Here is a 19,179-nt window from a genome sequence, read left to right as displayed (position 1 = left end):
GGAGACAGATCAGGCTCAACTCCAAATAGAAGAAGAAGTGAAGATTTATAGCCAAGGAGCAGCACAGGGGAAGTAAATGGAAAATTACTAAAACAAAACATCAGGAATATGAGGATTCTTGATAGGCTTGCTCAACAGAATTCTTGCTGAAGGCAAGCCAGGATGATAAGATATTGAGGGTAGGAGGTGAGGAATTTGATCAGATATCAAGGGTGATCAGATACTAAGAAGGAACTGTGGCTAAACGGACTTAGCAGGATTCTTGTTACACCTGGGCTAAGTGGACCAAGGACAGAGCCTAAGGCTGGCACCTAGTCAGAAGACTCAGGAACTTGATTCAAGTTTGGTCAAGGTAGAGAATCTGTCATATTCCACCGTATGTCGTGTGTCATTTTCCCTAGCTCTTTCAACATTTTCTCTTTACCTTTGGTTTTCAACACTTGGACTATGATGTGACTAGGTGTAGTTTTCTTCTAATTTATCTTATGGAGCTTCTTGAATTTGTACCTGTGAGAAGATGTCTGCCTTATGCTACCCCCCCCCTTTCATTTGAGGAGTCCAATTATGTGGGGAGTCTATAATGTTAGACCTTTTGATATTGTCTCCCATGTCCCTGAGGCTCTGTTGACCTTTTTTTAACTTTCTTTGAACAGTTTGAGGATTACAACAAAATTGAGATGAAGGTACAGAGATTTCCTACATACCCACTAGGCCCCCCCCAACACACACATGCATAGCCACCCCTGTTAACATGACTGGTACAATATTTACCAAGGATGAATCCACATTGACACAGCATAATCACCCAAAGTCCATAGTTTGTCATAGGATTCATTCTTGCTGTTGGATATGCTATGGCTTTGGACAATGTACAATGACATATAGTCATCATTATAATATCATACAGAATATTTTCACTGCTTTAAAAATCCTCTATGCCCTGCTTATTTATCACAACCCCCTCCCCCACAATTACTGGGTTTTTTACTATCTCCATAGCTTTTCTTTTTCCAGAGTGTCATATAGTTGGAATCATACAGTATGCAGCCTTTTCGGAGTGGCTTCTTCCACTTAGCAAGATGCATTTAAGGTTCCTCCATGTCTTTCTGTGGCTTGATAACTTGTTTCTTTTTAGTATTGAATAATATTCCATTGTCAGGATGAACCACAGTTTATCTATTCTTTTACCCACTGCAGGACATCTTGGCTGCTTCCAAATTTTGGCAATTAGGAATAAATATCCATGTCCAATTTTTTACATGAACATAAATTTTCAACTCCTTAGAGTTAACACCAAGGAGTGCAATCACTGGATCTTATGATAAGACTACATTGCTTTTGTAAGAAACCACCAAACTGTCTTCCAAGGTGGCCGTACCATTTGCATTTCCACTAACAATAAATGAGAGTTCCTGTTGCTTCACATCTTCACCAGCATTTGGTGATGTCAGTATTCCAGAATTTGGGCATTCTAATACGTATGTCATGGTATAAATGTGCATTTCCCTAATGACAAATGATGAGGAATATCTGTTCATATACTTATTTTCCTTCTGCATATCTTCTTTAGTGAGGTGTCTGTTAAAGTCTTTAGTCTGTTTTTTAATTGGGGCGTTAGTTTTGTTATTGTTGAGTTTTAAGAGTTCTTTGCTTATTTTGGACACCAGTCCTTTATCAGATACATTTTTTAAATAAATGTTTTCTCCCCAACTGTGGCTTGTCTTCTCATTCTCATGACATTGTCTTTCACAGAAGCACAAGGTGTTTGTTTGTATTAATTTTAATGAAATCCAGTTTGCCAATTATTTCTTCCAAGGATCATGCCTTCCCAAGGTCATCTAGGTTTTCTCCTATGTTATCTCGTAGGAGTTTTATCGCTTCACATTTTACATTTAGGTCTGTGCTCCATTTTGAGTTAATTATTGTGAAGGATGTAAGTTCTGTGTCTAGACCAGACACAGGCCCAGATGTCCAGTTATTCCAGCACCATTTGTTGAAAAGACTGTCTTGGCTGCATTCTTGTGCTTTTGTTCCTTTGTCAAAGATCAGCTGACTATATTTATGGGAGACTATTTCCTGGGCTCTCTGTTCTCCTCCATTAATCTATTTGCCTATCTTTTCCAATACCACACTGTCTTGATTACTGCAGCTTTATAGTAAGTCTTGAATTCAGCTAGCATTAGTCCTCCAATTTTGTTCTTCTCTTTCAATATTGTGTTAGCTTTTCTGAGTCATTCGCCTCACTCCATATAAATTTTTAAATCATTTTGCCAATATCCATAAAATAACTTACTGGGAGTTTGATTGGGATTGCATTGAATCTACAGATCAAGCTGGGGAGAACAGACAGCTTGACAGTATTGAGTCTTCTCACTCACGAACATGAATATATCTCCATTTATGTAGTTCTTTGATTTCATTTATCAGAGTTTAGTAGATTTCCTAATACAGATCTTGTACATACTTTGTTAGTAAGTATTTCCTTTTGGTGAATGCTAATGTAAATGGTATTGTGTTTTTAATTTCAAATTCCACTTGTTCATTGTTAGTATTTAGGAAAGCAATTGACGTCTATATGCCAACTTGTATTTTGAAAACTTGCTATGATTACTTATTATACATAGACGATCATGTCATTTGTGAACAATGATAGTTTTAAGTCTTTCTTCCCAACCTGTACACCTTTGGTTTCCTTTTCTTGCCATACTGCGTTAGCAAGGACTTCTAGTACAATGCTGAAACTGAGTTCTGAGTAGGGATATCCTTGCCTTGTACCTAACCTTAGAGGGAAAGTTTTGAGTTTCTCACAATTAAGTATGATGTTACCTGTAGGTTTTTTGCAGACAGTCTTTATCAAGTTGAGACAGTTCCCCTCTATTCTTAGTTTACTGAGAGTTTTTATCTTGAATGGGCGTTAGATTTTATTAAATGCTTTTTCTGCATCTATGTGCTTTTTTTCTATGGGATGGATTATATTCATTGATTTTCAATGTTAAACCTGCTTGCATATCTGGATAAATCCCACTTGGTCATAGTATATAATTCTTTTTATACTTTTTTGGATTCAATTTGCTAATATTTTGTTGAGGACTTTTGCATATATGGTCACAAGAGGTAATGCAGTTTTCTATTCTTGTGATGTTTATGTTTGGTTTGGTATTAGAGTAATGCTGGCCCCATAGAATGAATTAGGAAGGATTCCCTCTGCTTCTATCCTCTAGAAGAGATTTTAGAGCATTGGTATAATTTCTAACTTAAACATCTGGTAGAATTCGCCCAGGAGCCCATCTGGGTCTGGTTCTTTCTTTTTTGGAAGTTTATTAATCGTCAGTTCAATTTCCTTAATAGATAAGGGCTTATTCAGAGCATCTATTTCTTCTTGTGTGACTTTGGACAGGTTGTTCATTTCAAGGAATTAGTCCATTTTGTCTACATTGTCAGATTTGTGGGCATAGAGTTGTTCATACTATTTCTTTATTATCCTTTAATTTCTGTGGGTTCTAATAATAATGTCCCCTCCTTTGTTTCTGATATTAGTGATTTGTGTCCTCCCTCTTCTCTTCATCTATTTTATTTTTTATATATTGTATTCATCTTTTTAAAGAGCAGTTTTGAGTTTCATTGATTTTTCTCTATTGATTTCCTGTTTTCAATTTCATTGGCTTTTGCTCTAATTATTACTATTTCTTTTCTTCTATGTACTGTAGATTTAATTTGCTCTTCTTTTTCTAGTTTCCTAAGGTGGAAACATAGATTATCAATTTTAGATATTTCTTTTTTTTTAATAAATGCATTCAATGCTAGAAATTTCCCTCTAAGTACTACTTTCATTGCATCCCACAAACTTTGATAAGTTATGATTTCCATTTCATTGAGTTCCAAAAATTTTTTTAAATTTCTCTTGAGATTTCTTCTAGAATCCATGTGTTATTTAAAAGTGTGCTATTTATAGGGCACCTGAGTGGCTCGATCGGCTGAGTGTCCGACTTCAGCTCAGGTCATGACCTCACAGTTCATGAGTTCAAGCCCCACATTGGGCTCACTGCTGTCAGTGCAGAGCCTGCTTTGGATCCTCTGTCCCCACCCCCACCCCCACCCCCCCATCCCTCCTCTGTTCACACACGCTCTCTCTCTCTCTCAAAAATAAATAAACATTAAAAAAAAATTAAAAGTGTGTTGTTTAATCTCCATGTCTTTTGGGATTTTCCAGTTATCTTTCTGTTATTGATTTCTAGCTTAATCCTGTGGCAGTGTGATAGCAGAAATCGTATGATTCTATTCTACATGAGGAGTGTTTTAAAATTTTTAAAAAGCATACCTAATATTCAATACAATCATTAAAAAACAGTCAAGCTAAAAGAAGACAGGAAAAGAAGAAAATGGAACAAAGGACAAATGGAACAACGACAATAACAACAAGAAAAAGGTTAACAAGATGGTAAATTTAGGCCCAACCAATAATAATTACATTAAGTGAAAATGGCCTAAACTCTCCACTTAAAGATTGCCAGATTGGATAAAGGGAACTAAATGTATAAGTATAAATATAAAGATATAACTAGGTTAAAAATAAAAGTATAAAAATAGAAATGCCATTCAAACACCAATGAAAAGAAATGCCTCATATTGATTAAAGCAAATTTCAGAGCAAGGAACATGATCAGGGATCAATAGAAACATTTTGTAATAATAAAAAGGATAACATATTTAAAAGATATTAACAATCTTCAAAGAGTATGCACCAGGGCTCCTAGTTGGCTCAGTCAGTGGGGCATGCAACTCTTGATCTTGGGCTTGTGAGTTCAAGCCACTATTGGGTGTAGAGATTACTTAAAAATAAAATCTCTTTTTAAAAAGTCTATGTACCCCCCTCGGCCCCTCCCCCACTCATGCTCTGTCTCACTCTGTCTCTCAAAAACAAATGTTAAAAAAAAAACTTTTTCAAAGTGTATGTACTTACCAACACAGCTTAAAATGCATGAAGCAATAAGTAATAAATCTGAAAGAAATAATAATGTCCACTGTTTGAGTGGGATATTTTATTATATTTATTTTTTTATTTTTTCAAGTTTATTTTTGAGAGAGTGAGACAGCTCAAGCAGGGGAGAGGCAAAGAGAGAGGGAGACACAGAATCTGAAGCAGGCTCCAGTTTCTGAGCTGTCAGCACAGAGCCTGACACAGGGCTCGAACCCACCAGCTGCAAGATCATGACCTGAGCCGAAGTTGGATGCCCAACTGACTGAGCCACCCAGGCGCCCTTTAGCAGGATATTTTAACAGTTCTCTCTCAGTAATTAATAGAACAGGTAGACCAAAAACAAAACAAAACAGAACAAAACAAGACAACAAAAACAAAAAACAAAACAAAACAAAAAACCACCACCACCACCAAAAACCAGTAAGGATACAAATCTTGAATAACATTTTAATCAACTTGACCCAACTGACATTTATACAAGAGTGCACCAAAACACATCAGAATAGGCCATCTTTTCAAGTGCATATGGAACACTCACCAAGAAGAACATATTCTGAGGTGAAAAAAACAAATGTCGAGAAATTCAAAAAATTAAAATCATCCAAGAATGTTCTCTGAACACAAAGGAATTAAATTAGAAATCAATAAAAGAGAAATACCTGGAAAATCCCCAGATATGTGCAAATTAAACAAAACACTCCTAAATAACTCAAGGGATGAGGGAGAAATCAGAAGGGAAATTAAAAAATAGTTTGAATGCAATGAAATCAACCTATCAAAATCTGGGGGTTGCAGGAAAAGCAGTGCTTAAAGGGATCTTTATCACATTAAATGCTTATATGAGAAGAGAAGACAGTCTCAACTCGGTCATCTAAGCAGGCAAACTAAACAAGTAAGGAGACGGAGGAAAGAAAATACTAGAGATAAGAAAGAGCAGGAATCAAATAGAAACTGAACAAACACATAGACATTACATTTAATTTAAATTCAGTCTGATAATCACTTCACAAGTCAAATCATTATGTTGTACATGTTAAACTTCTACAGTGCTGTATGTCAAGTATATATATTTTTTAATGTTTTATTTTTGAGAGAGAGAGGGAGAGACAGCGGGAGAGGGGCAGAGAAGAGAGGGAGACACAGACTCTGAAGTAGGCTCTAGGCTCTGAGCTGTGAGCACAGAGTCCGACATGCGGCTCGAACCCACAAGCCTTGAGATCACGACCTGAGCCGAAGTCAGATGCTCAACCGACTGAGCCACCCAGGTGACCCTGTCAATTACATTTCAATTAACCTGGGAAAAAATAGAGAATATCAATGAACCGAAACAGTTATTTCTTTGAAAAACCGATAAGACTCCTCTGGGCCAATAGACAGACTGCTTCCTGGGACGCAGAAACAAAGGCCTCTGTCTGCACCATCCCTCCAGGGCTGAGAGACCAAGGGACCTCAGCCTGAACAGGGTTAGGTAGGGGCGCCCTTCCTAACAGCGCCCTTCTCCAACCTCCTAGCAGATACTGGACAGACGGAAAGCCGGCTCAGTGCACAAAGCAGCCTTTGATATCCAGCTGCAGCAGGAGGCCCAGGGAGGGTGGGAGGGGCAGCCCAGCCCTCAGGACCCATAGTCCTTGCTCTGTCAGGCCTCTGACCAGGGAGCAGAGCTCCTCCCTGCCTCTCTGCAGATTGCTCCATGCCTAGCAGGCTCTGGCACATTCCTCACATTCTAGGATTGAGATACACAGTTTGGTTCCTGTGGGGGCGGCCGGGGTGGGGGAGGAGGGCAGGGAGCATCCCAGGAATCAAAGCTGCTGTGCTTGTTTTCCCCCTGACTGCCTTGGCCCTCACGGACTTGCCTGCCAATGAGCAAGTGATCCCCACCCGGCCTCTCTCTGCAAACACCTCCCTGAGCGATCTGGGCGACACCGGAGCTGTGGGCGCAGCGTCTCACCTCGGCCCCAAGAGCATCAGGGAGCCAACCCCTCATCGGGGGGCAAGGGGGTGCATGCAGAACCCCAGCCCCTGCTCCTAAAGTCAGGAGGAACCTGGGAAATCGCCTGATGGAGCCCAGCACCTTACAGACGAGTGGACGGAGGACCAAATGTGTGAAGGCTAGGAGTACGCACAGAATCTAGTTACACAAAACAATCCTCATTTGCGTTTTGGATAGTCAGCAGAGCAGAGGAATGCAGTTGACATAGTGAGCTGAACTTCAAAAGCCTCCCGTGAGATCTCACAAATGAGATGGAAAAACTATGGACTGAATCCAAATAAGGTTAGACAGATTGATGACTAATTTAAAGGCCACTAATAAATTACGTAATACTTCCTCGGGTGCTATTTTCTTTCTTTTTTATGGGCATATAGTTGACATATAATGTCATATTCGTTTCAGGTATACAACGTAGTGATTCCACAGTTTTATACATTATGCAGTGCTCACCAGGATAAGCGTAGTCACCATCTGTCACCGTACAAAGTTATTACAATGTTATAGACTATATTTCCTGTGCTGTACTTTTCATCCCTCTAAGTTATTCATTTTAGAGCTGGAAGTTTGTGCCTCTTAATTCCCTTCACCTGTTTTGCCCCCCCCCCCCGGAACCACCAGGTTGTTCTCTGTATTTATGAGTCTGTTTCTAATGTGTGTGTATGTATGTGTGTACATATTGGCTTTATTTTTTAGACTCCACACATAAATGAAATCATATGGTATTTGTCTTGCTCTGTCTGACTTATTTCCCTTAGCATAATACATTCTAGGTCCTTTCGTGTTGTCACAAACGGCCAGAGTTCATTCTTTTTTAATGGCTGAGTAATATTCCGCTGCATTTACATACCCCATCTCCGTCCATTCATCTATCAGTGGACACGGGCTGCTTCCGTATCTTGGCTATTGTAACTAATGCTGCAATAAACATGGGGATGCGTCTCTCTTTCCAAATTAGTGTTTTCATTTTCTTTGGGTAAATACCCAGCAGTGGAAGTACTGGACCATACACAGTATTTCTGTTTTTAATATGCTGAGGAACCTCCGCAGTTTTCCATGCTGGCTGCACCAATTTACATTCTCACCAATGGTGCCCAAGGATTCCTGTTATCCCCATCTTGGATGCTTTTTTTTGAGCACGTTCTTCGTCCAGTTCTCATGCCAGTCCATTCCAGGCCAAAATCTAATCAAGTCTTGGATGAAGGCACAAGCTCACTCTTTTATATAATATTGAATGAGGCCCTACTCTGCACTGGGAACTAGTGACACTGTTGAGTGAAAACAGAGCCCGTGCCTTCACAGAACCCATGATCCATCAGTCACTTAGAGGTCAGCCAAAGTGTCCCACAAATGATTATGCAAGAAGGGCTGTGACGGGGAGGAAGGGAAGTACAATAAGCACATATAAAAGAGGAGGGTGGTGCCTGGATGGCTCAGTCCGGTAAGCATCTGACTCTTGGTTTCGGCTCAGGTCAGGATCTCACGGGTCATAAGATCGAGCCCCGTGTCAGAGTCTGTGCTGATAGCACGGAGCCTGCTCGGAATTCTCTCTCTCTTCCTCTCTCTCTGCCCCTACACACTCTCTCTTCTCTCTTCTCTCTCTCTCTCTCTCAATAAATAAACTTTTTTTTTACATGAGGAGGCATGTAGCCAGGGAAATCAAGGAAGGCTTCCCTATAGAAGGGACCCTTCAGCTACCATCTGAAAAATAAGTAAAAGTTACATAGACAAAGATGAGAGAGAAAAGAATTCAAGAGGGACCAGCATGTCTCCCAGAGGCCCTGTGCCAGGAGGGGAATAGGACTAGTGTGAGGGAGTGAAAGGCCACTGAGCAAAGTGCAGGGAGCTCTGGGGAGCTGATATTACCTGTTAGAATGAGAGCTCTATGAGGACAGAGAATTTTTATTATTTTGCTCACAGCTGTGTCCCCCAGAGCCTATAACTGTGTGCCTATTACTGTGCCTTCCACACAGTCGATACTGACAGATAGTGAATGAACGAGTGAATGAATGCTGGTTTGGGAAGCTGGCAGAGTGCTCGAGTGACAGGGGATCTGAACAATAGAAAGGGTGTAAGACTTCAGGCAATGGGACATTATGAACAGATTTCTCTATTTTGTAGCTCCTAGTTTCTTGAGAGATTTTATTATGAATGGATGTTGGATTTTGCTAAAATGCTTCATCTGCATCATTGAAATAATTATGTTCTTCCCTTGTCTGCTGATATGGTAAATTACATTGATCGATTTTCAAGTGTTGAACCAACCTAGCATCCCCCACTTGTGTTATCTTTTTTAATATACTGCTGGATTTGATTTGCTAACATTTTGCTGAGGACTTTTCTGTCTATGTCCATAAGGTATATTTGGGCTTTAGATTACTTTTCATGAAACCTTGGTCTTTGTCTGGTTTTGGTATCATGTTAGGATCGGCCTCATAAAGTAAGTTGGAAAATGTTCTACCCTTTACCATTTTTTGGAAACATTTCTCTAGAACTGGTATTATTTCTTCCTTACGTGTTTGGAAAAATTCACCACCATGTAGCACTGATCAGACTATTTCTTCTTGAGTGAGCGTTGGGAGTTTGGGTCTTTCAGGCAATTTTTCCATTCCGTGTAAGTTCTCAAATGTATTAGTGTAAAGTTGTTCATAATCTTTTAATTCCTGTAAGATGTATAGTAAAGTCTTTTCTTTCATTTCTGATATTGGTAATCGGTATCTTCTCTCCTCTTTTTCCTTGATCAGACTGACTAGAAATTTGTAAGTTATGGCTCAATAGCTTTTTCTCTATTATTTTCCTGTTTTCTATTTCATTGATTTCTGCTCTATATTTCCTTCCTTCGGCTTCCTTTGTGTTTAACTTGCTTTCCTTTTATAATTTCTTAAGGTGGTAGCTGAGATCATTGTTGGAGACTTTCCTTCTTTATAAGTAATTAATTCTATACATTTTCCTCTGAGCATTTCTTTAGGTGCATCACACATTTTTTTGAATATGTTGTGTTTCCATTTGTTTAATTCAAAATACATTAGAATTTCCTTCATGATTCCTTCTTTGATCCACAGATTATGTAGAAGTGTGTTTTTAAATTTCTAATTACAGTTTTTGCTGTATCTTTCTCTTATTCAATCCTAGTTTAACACTATTGTCATCAAAGAACATGCTTTGTATTATTTAAGTCCTTATAAATTTGCAGGTATTAGTTTCATGGGCCAGCATATGAATTACTTTGGTGAATGTTCCATGTGTATTTGAAAAGAATGCTTATTTTGTTATTAGGTTTTACACATGTCAATTAAGTCAGGTTGGCTGATAGTGTCTTTCAGGTCATCGACCACAAGTTGGTAGACCGCGTCCTCAGTGTCCTTCAGTTCCTCTGGTATATTCCAGGTCTTCTTCACGAGTCACATAGCCATAAATATGTACACACTTAATAACAGAATTGGAGAATACATAAAGCAACATGATGTAACTAAAAAAAAAAGGAAAGACAAGTCCACAATTATATTTGAAGACATCAACACTGATAGAACAAGTAAATGAAGAGAAGTTACAAGAGAAAAGAATAGAAAAAGTGCAAATTCTATCTGTATTTCTACATCATCATTAGCATATCATCATCATCAAACAGTTATGCCTCCCTGGTATATACTTGACCATTAGGAGTTGCAAACTTCTATGTTCACAAGAGCCAAGCAGATGAGTAGATAAGTGGAGGTGGCTGGCTGACACTCAGCTTTTGAGGGTGTCAGGGAAACAACAGGAAAAGGTACAGCCCTGAAGCACAGGAGAGGACATGTCCAGTCTAAGGGGAAAAGCCCTACTCAGCTGTTCCAGAGTGAGTAACATGATGTAAAATATGACCAGGAGTTCTGTTTTGGCTTAGAAACCAGAAACCCACATCTTTAAGTGAAATATCCTCCATTTTTTAATGTTGGAAAGGTAAATCAAAATAGTACTTGAAACATTGTGTGGACCAATACCTTAGTATAAAAAAACTTGGCTGTAGGCCAAGTCCAACCTAAGGGCCTTTGCCTTGCAACTTCGGGTATAAATGTCAATTATTCCTCTTGGATATTTACTTTTTAGTTGGAGTAATGACATAGGCACTCGGGTTATACACTTAGGATCTGTTGAGAACAAAGTGGGAAACATTGACTCATTCAACAAACAGGCCCTTACCACCTACTATATACCAAGCATTACTCTAGCAGTAGAGATTTATCAGTGAAAAAACAGATGAAATCTTTGCCCTCAAGGATTTTATAATCTAGTGAGAAGATAAGGATAGTGAAAATCACAAATAAATAAATAAATACCATAATGAGTTATATGATACGTACTATAAAAAAAAAAGTGTAATTGCCAGGGTAGAAGGTCTGCAATTTTATCAGAACACAGACACATGATCACTGAGAAGGTGACAACTGAGCAAAGACTTAAAGACATGAAGGAGGGATCCATAGACATCTAGAAGAAGGGCATGCCAAGAAAAGGAAAGAGCCAGTGCAGAGCCCCCAGGGTGCAGGGAAGGCACAGAGCTTCCACAACTTCTCTAGGTGCACCCTTCTCCCCAAATCTCCGCGTGTTCAGCAACCCAGAAGCTCTCCAAACCTTGTTTGCTTGCATTTGTATTGAGGCTTCGTTACAGAGTCATGATTGATTAAACCATTGGCCACTGGCGATTGATTCAACCTCTAGGTTCTCTGCCCTCCCCAGAGGTCAGAAACAGGACTGAAAGTTTCAACCCTCTAATCACATAGTTGGTTCTCCTGGCAACCCATCCTTAGGTTAGTTGCAAAAGCCACCTCATTAACATAAAGGAGACACCTTTATCACTCTCAACACTTAGGGAATTCCAAGGGTTTGAAGAGTTTGAACCCTGGATGAAGACCAACTATATATGAGAAATATATTTTGATCATCTAAATGACAAATGTGTCTTTTTCTTACAAATGACAATATCATAAAAGTGTTGCTTGAACAAAGTGAGCCCCGGGGAAAGGATCAATCAAGATTAGGCAGGAAGCAGAGAGCATCTTCAAAGGAGTCACTGAAGAGTGTTGAGTATAAAGACTACAAAGCTGTGGACAGAGGTAAGGTAAAGCAACAAGGTCAGGCCCTGGAGAGTGAGCCATAGCACTCCTTGGCCAGAAGGGGTCAGCAGAGAGCAGGATCCCCAGAGCCCGGAGAAGGCTGGCTATAGGAGCCTTACTGACAGACGTGGTCTTTGGTAAAAGAACAGAGTTATGGCCACGACCAGGCTTGGCAGGGAAGGAAAGAGAGGACTAACTACCCCGGTCTCTCTCAGCTCCCATCTCCCCCATCCCACACCAGCGCCTGCCATCGACTGATCCAACTACAAGCCAAAAGACTGTGAAGGTTTGAAGATTCCCATGACCAGTCTCCCGGAGAAGAGAGAGGGATGGAAAAGGCTGAAGAGTGAATCTGGGGGACAAGATGAGAGTGTCCAGGACAGAGAGAGCAGTGGGAGATGAGGTCAGAGAGGTGTGAGGTTTTGTAAAGCCTGATAGAGTGTTTCAAGAATGTTGGCTTTTGCTCTAAGTGAAATGTGGAGCCACCACGGGACTTCTAGCAGGAGACTGAGGATTTGACCTGTATTTTACCAAGATTTTACCACTCTGGCTGCTCTGTAGAAATGGATTGTGTGTGAGGGAAGGGCAGGGGTGGAGTCCCTTGGCCCTGACTTGGACCATGGTGGTAACAGTGGAGGTGGTGAGAAGTGTTCTAATTCTGGATATTTCCAAGAAGATCTAAAAGGATTTCCAGATGGACTAAGAGTAGGATGTAAGAGAAAGGCAAGCATTGGGATGACTAATGTTTTGGCCTGAGCACCTAGAACGATCGAGTTGCCTTTAACTGAGAGGGGAGAGCCAGCAAGTAGAGCTAACTTAGCAGTGTGGGTGGGTGGGTGGTGGACATATTAAATTTGAGTCTATTAGACATCCAAATGAAGGTACTGAGTAGACGTTTGAATATACCAGTTTGGAGCTCATAAGAAAGATTTGGACTGAAAATATAAATTTGGGAACCACCAACAATGAAATATATTGGAAATATGAGAAGGGAGAAGCACTACCAGATGGGGAAACACAGAAAGCTTCACAGAGCAGGGGGCATGTCATTTGCATCTTGAAGGATAGAATTGTGACAGCAGAAACAAGTGAGAAGAGCATTCCAGACAGAGGAAAAGCCACTTGGAAAAATGCTAAGATAGGAAATTAGAGGCAGGTTTGGAGAAGGCCAGTAGAGTCAGCAGGTAGACTTGTTGTTAAAGGAAGTCAGAGGCAGAAATGGAGCTAGAACATGGTTCCTAGTTTCCAGTTCATTCATGCAGTTGTCATATATTCATCAAACATCTCTGGGCTACCTACTCGGTCTAGGTGCTATGCTCTGTTCTGAACATTAATAATAAAAACACGTATTGAGCATTAATTATGCACTCAGAGGGAAAAAAGTCACCATCAACGAAATGAAAAGGCAACTGTGGAATGGAAGAAAATATTTGCAAATCACAGATCTGATAAGGGGTTATTATCCAAAACAATATTTAAAAAAAAAAAACACCTCACACAAGTCAGTAGCAAAACACAAACGCTTTGACTAAAAAATCGGCTAAGGAACTGAATAGACATGTTTCCAAAGACAGACAGATGGCCAACAGGTACATCAAAAGGTGTTCAACATTGCTAATCATCAGATGAATGCAAATCAAAACCACAGTGAGACAATATCTTACACCTGTTAGAATGGCTGTTCGAGAAAAGACCGGAGATAACAAGTCTCAGCAAGGGTGTATAGGCAAGGAAGCTCTTGTGCACTGTTGGTGGGAATGCACACTGCTACAGCCACGATGGAAAAAAGTATGAAAGTAAACAAATTCAATTAAAAATAGAAGTAAACAAATTAAAAATAGAACTACTAGCAACAATGATCCAGCAATTCCACTTCTGGGTCTTTACCTGAAGTAAATGAAATCACTCTTTAAAGAGATATCTGTACCGCATGCTCATTGCAGCATTATTTACAATAACTTCAGTGTCTACTGACAGATGAATAAGGAAAAGACCCATATTACATATATGTGTATATATATATATATACACATACACATATATATAGCACATAAATACTATATATATATTTTTATATATACATATATCTCCAGTAAGTTTTTGCTATTAGTTTTTGTTAATCTATGTATTAGCAAATATATATTTAAATATATATATGTACACATATATATATATTTTTTACGTTTACCTATTTATTTTGAGAGAGTGGGAGCAGGGGAGGGGCAGAGAGAGAGAGGGAGCACGAGAGAATCTCAAGGAGGCTCCGCACTGTCAGCACAGAGCCCGATGTGAGGCTCGAACCCACGATTCATAACATCATGACCTGAGCCAAAAGCAAGAGTCAGACACTTAACTGACTGAGCTGCCCAGGCACTCCTCAAATATACATTTCTAATGGAATAACAGTCAGCCATTAAAAAAGGAGGAAATTCTGCCATTTGCAACAACAGGAATGGACCTTGTGGGATAATTCTGCTAAGTGAAATTAGTCACTTAGAGAAAGACAAATGATGTCACCTATATGTGGCACCCAAAAAAACCCCCCAAATTCATAGAAACAGAGAACAGATTGGTGGTGGCCAGGGGTAGAAGGTGAGGTGTAAGCAAAATGGGGGAAAGTGGTCAAAAGGTACAAACCTCCAGTTACAGGATAAATAAGTCCTAGCCATGTGACATATAGCATAGTGATATAATCAACAATACTGTATTGTATATTCGAAAATTGCTAAGAAAGATCTTAAAACTTCTCATCATGGAAAAAAAAATTGTAACTACATGAGGTGATGGACGTCAATGAAATGTATTATGGTCATCATTTTGCAATATACACGTGTAACAAATCATTATGTTGTGCACCTAAAACTAATACAATGTTATATGTCAATTACATCTCAATAAAGCTGGAAACAAAAGTGATGAACGAAAGAAAAATACAAGAAGAGTGAAATTTATATATATATATATATATATATATATATATATATATATATATATGTCACCTACTTTGTGCTAGACATTCTCCAAGGCAGTAGGGATAGAGCAACGAATGACCTAGACCCAGATCCAAGCTCCTAGGGAACTTTCAGAGTAAAGTTTGTCCTGCTTTCACAAAGACCCACCTGGCAATGTGCCCCCTCCTGGAGACTCACCTACAGCCCTAGTCCAAGAGCACTCACCTTTCACCCACTTCCTACACCACCCTCTACATCAAGATGCCCGGCTCTTTGGTTTTTATAACTAATGCTTTATTTCAAATTTTATACTTTCCTGACGAGAACTCTTTTTATATTACATGGATCCCTGGAATAAATTTCCTGTCAACAAAGTAAAAAACAAAAGGGAGGGGAGAAAAGAAAAAGAATTTCCCTGAGTCCTCCTAGCACTCCACCAAAGCTATATTAACATTACCCCCGTTTAAAGACCAGGAAACAAGAGTCTGAATGACGTGCCCCAGCTCATTCAGATGACATGGGCACAGCAGAGCCGGGGTTCGAGCCAGGGCAGTGGGACTCCGGGGCTCCGTCCTTACCACTCCGGTTAGTGCCTGTCACTCTGGCAGGAAAGGCGAAGCAGCATCTGTGGCTGGAGAGCCCTTGTCACATGGTAGCAGATTACCATGCCACGGACGGGCGAGGTGTTCTCCCGGCTTCCCTCTGCACGGATGAGCATCGTGCCCTTGCCGAGGGTCAGGGGAGGACCTGGCGGCCGCAGCTCGGGAGGGGCGGGGCTGCTGACCTGCTGACCCGGCAGAGGTCACCAGTGGCCGGCTGTGACCTCACCCGGGACAGCTGATGCTCTTTCAACGTGTCAGTTTCCTATTTCTTGGCTCCCACAGCCAGCCTGGGGTCAAGGGGCGGGCGACGGGAGCCCCACCCTGGGAGGCTGGCAGCGCAGGAGTCCATTCCTGCTTGTTCTCCTCCAACCCACTTTAAAGAGAAAGAAACTGAGGCCCATAACGACTAAATCATTTCTTCAACCCTTTTAGGCAATCCCGTGGCAAAGCCCGCATTAGAACTCAAACCCCGGGACCTTCAATTCAGTGTGCTTCCGCGAACGTGCTAACACCAATAAGCTCAGGCTTGAAAATCAGGTTCCCTAGTGAACAAGCTGGGATAGGATGGTGTGTCAGGACACGAGCCCAGGACGGACACTCCCCACCGCTCCCAGGGAAAGGAATGTCTCCTCAGTCCAGCTATCTTCCAGGGACACTCAGGTTTTGCAATCATCGGACTCAGCAAAGGGCAAGGGAAGGAGGAATCCTTCCGCCCAACGAGCCCAGGTCAGATGTCCTTCCTGGGGAGACTTGCATCTGGGCCAAAAGAGGCCTGTGCAAGCAGCAGGCCTGGAACTAGTGACAAATAGGAGTTTCAACACCACCCCCACCCCCCCACCCCCGTTCGGGAGCCGTAAATAAGCGGAAGAAGGCACAGCGAGAAGAGGACGAGGAGGAGAAAAGTCATGGCCAAGCGCGTTGTGTCCCGAAGGGCCTTAACCAGCAGGGGGCAGTACAGACACAGCATCTGAGCTACAGAGAAAATCCACCGCGGTGACCTTTTTTTATTCTTTGCAGGTGCAGCGATCGCCACCACCACCCTGTGATTGTACAACAGGTCCCTGTTTGTAAAGCTCGTCCGAAGTCAGCGACTCCTTACATCCTTGCACCACGAAGCAGCAGGCCTTTGTGTGAGGAACATGTCAGCTGACTTCTCTGAGGTCTTATTTCTAATAGTCTTAGAAATAAGCAGAGACGAGTTTTCTCACATATGGGGGTACAGGCGTGTGTGACAGGGAATACACAAACAGGAGCTTCATCACTTAAAACGTATAAAATAATATAAACCAGAAACACACACACACACACACACACACACACACACACCCCACAGCACCAACCTCACATCCGTCTTCAACAATTCTGCCTAATGATAAAGTCCAGATGCTTCCAACCTACACAGAACCACATTCCTATAGCGCTGAAGCAAACAAGCAGACAAACGTCACCCGCACACTTACAAGCACAGTCAGCAAAAGTGAGACAAAACGTTTTAAACACATAGGTGAGCTCTTCTCAACTCTTAAAGTGTTTTAATACCATACACTGCTACTTTCCCAAACCTTAAAATGCAAACGAGCCCTTTGGGAATCTTACTAAAATGTAGATTCGGATACTGTAGGGCTGAGGGAGGGCCCAAGTTTTTGCATGTCCTGGCAAGCTCCCAAGTGACCAGTGGCTGCTGGTCTATGGCCCACACTTTAAGTAGTAAGGCCACAGCCCATGTCACCCAGGGCCAATGCTTTCCCTGGACGGAGGCCTCCAGTTAGCTTGAGATGGCGGAAATGGAGCTGCAAACCCCTTGGTTCCTTATCTTTCACGCTGAGCATCTCCCCACTGAGAGTAACTCTGGTGTTTAAAGACACATTTTGTTTATATACGGCCCTTAAAGCCTGTCAGTTAACCTGAACCTAACCTGTAGAAACTATGATCCTATAATAGCTCCAGGCTTCCAAGTCATTCCAAGGACTATTTTCACTATTACGAGATTTGGGGGTCTGATCCTCTGATATGTGTGAGTCCCACATATGCAACACCACCATTGACTTACAGCAGAGAAAGAATTTTTGTGAGTGTTTTATTTTGTTTTGTTGTCACTCAGTTCCCGTGGTTCTCAACCAGGGGCAATTTTGCCTCCTGGGAACATTTGACGATAACCAGGGACCTTTCTGGTTGTCACAGCTGGCTACTGCATTCTGGTGGGCCAAGGTCAGAGACGCCGCTAGACATCCTACAGTGCACAGGACAGGCCCCACAACCAAGAATGATCCCGCCCAAAATGTCAGTGGCACCAGGGTCAAGAAACCCGGCCCTATTCAATCCACGCACCCTGATCCATATCTTCGGCAATCTATTGAATGATTATTTGAATATTGCCACAGATCAGGGGAAAGAAAAAGGTGGTGGACAGCCTTTCATATTGGACCTTAGAGGTCTTGCTGTCTTGGTGCCTGAGGCATCCAGTGGTGGGCCTGCCTTCCAACTCTGGACAAGGTGGACAAGCTGGACAGAATGGACAAGTCGTGGACAAGCTGGATGGAATGGACCGGTTACACAAAATCTCTCAGCTTTCACCCCCTCAGATGTCAAGTGACTGTTAGCCCCTGTAAGAGGACAGGGATGTCTCTATAGGGGGTCTCTCTTTGGGACAGCAAAGTATATACATCCTCCTTGCACAGAGGAGTGCTTGTGGGTTTACTGAAGGAATGAATGATACCTGACATGCTTATAACGATCTTTCTTTAGCACTCTGATGGTCACTCCTACTTTTTCAATCTGGATGAGAAGCTTGAATGTTAGGGATTCCTATCACTAGCTGCACCTTGTCCTGGCAAAGCCAGACTTGCACTCCAGGATTTGCACAGCATCCTTCACTATGCGTGTACTGTCTTGGAAGTAGGAAAGGCTAGCGTCAGACAGCCTGGGTGCAAATCTTAGCTCCCCTACACGAGCTTGGATACTTGATTTACTCTCCCTAAGCCTCAGTTTCTCCATTTGAAATAATAAAGGGAATAACACTTCCTATCTCATGGGGCACTGGGAAGAATCAAAGTTAAGTGAGATGGTAACATGCCAAGCCCTTAGCACAGCGTCTGGCCCACAGCAAGCTTTCACTTAAAGGGGGCTTTTTCATGCTTTTGGTCTCCAGCCTCCAAATCAAGGGCACCCGCTCAGTTCCCTGTCCAAGCAGCAGTAGAGCCTGAGTACCAAAATCAGAACCTGGCCCCAGAGACCAGGCTGACCCAGCTCCTTTCTGCTGTGTGGAAAGTCGGGAGCTGACCCTCCCCACTCCCCGCTCCATGTGCCTGAACAGAGGGGTTCTGAAACCAATATTCCCTACTCTTCTGCGTGCCGGCTTAGTCCTATTCAGAATACAGCCCGATGACTAGATACACCGCATTTTCATTCTGCTCAAAGGCCAAAGGACACCAATAAAGACATCAAAGCTCAAAATTGTTTGGAGAGCAAAGAAACAAATGAGGAGAGAAAAATGTAGTCTTTGATTCAATAATGAATTTTGCATCAAGGGCTCCGGATCACAGTTCACCAGAGACCACGCGGCCGCACG

The 19,179-nt window shown here is 41.6% G+C and overlaps 1 protein-coding gene across 1 annotated transcript in view; it reads right to left on the bottom strand.

Annotated features, from left to right (window-relative positions):
* SH3TC2 (SH3 domain and tetratricopeptide repeats 2) overlaps positions 1 to 16,434 on the bottom strand; it is an 86,727-nt gene extending 70,293 nt beyond the window's left edge. The window contains exon 1 of the mRNA XM_053200546.1: positions 15,588 to 16,434. The gene's annotated coding sequence lies outside the window, so the exon portion shown is untranslated. The remainder of the gene's footprint in view (positions 1 to 15,587) is intronic.
* Between the last annotated feature and the right edge of the window lie 2,745 nt (positions 16,435 to 19,179).

Source organism: Acinonyx jubatus, chromosome A1 (assembly GCF_027475565.1).
Source record: "Acinonyx jubatus isolate Ajub_Pintada_27869175 chromosome A1, VMU_Ajub_asm_v1.0, whole genome shotgun sequence".
Taxonomy (NCBI): Eukaryota; Metazoa; Chordata; class Mammalia; order Carnivora; family Felidae; genus Acinonyx; species Acinonyx jubatus.
The sequence above is the reverse complement of the archived record's forward strand: the minus strand, read 5'-3'. Positions and strand labels throughout refer to the sequence as shown.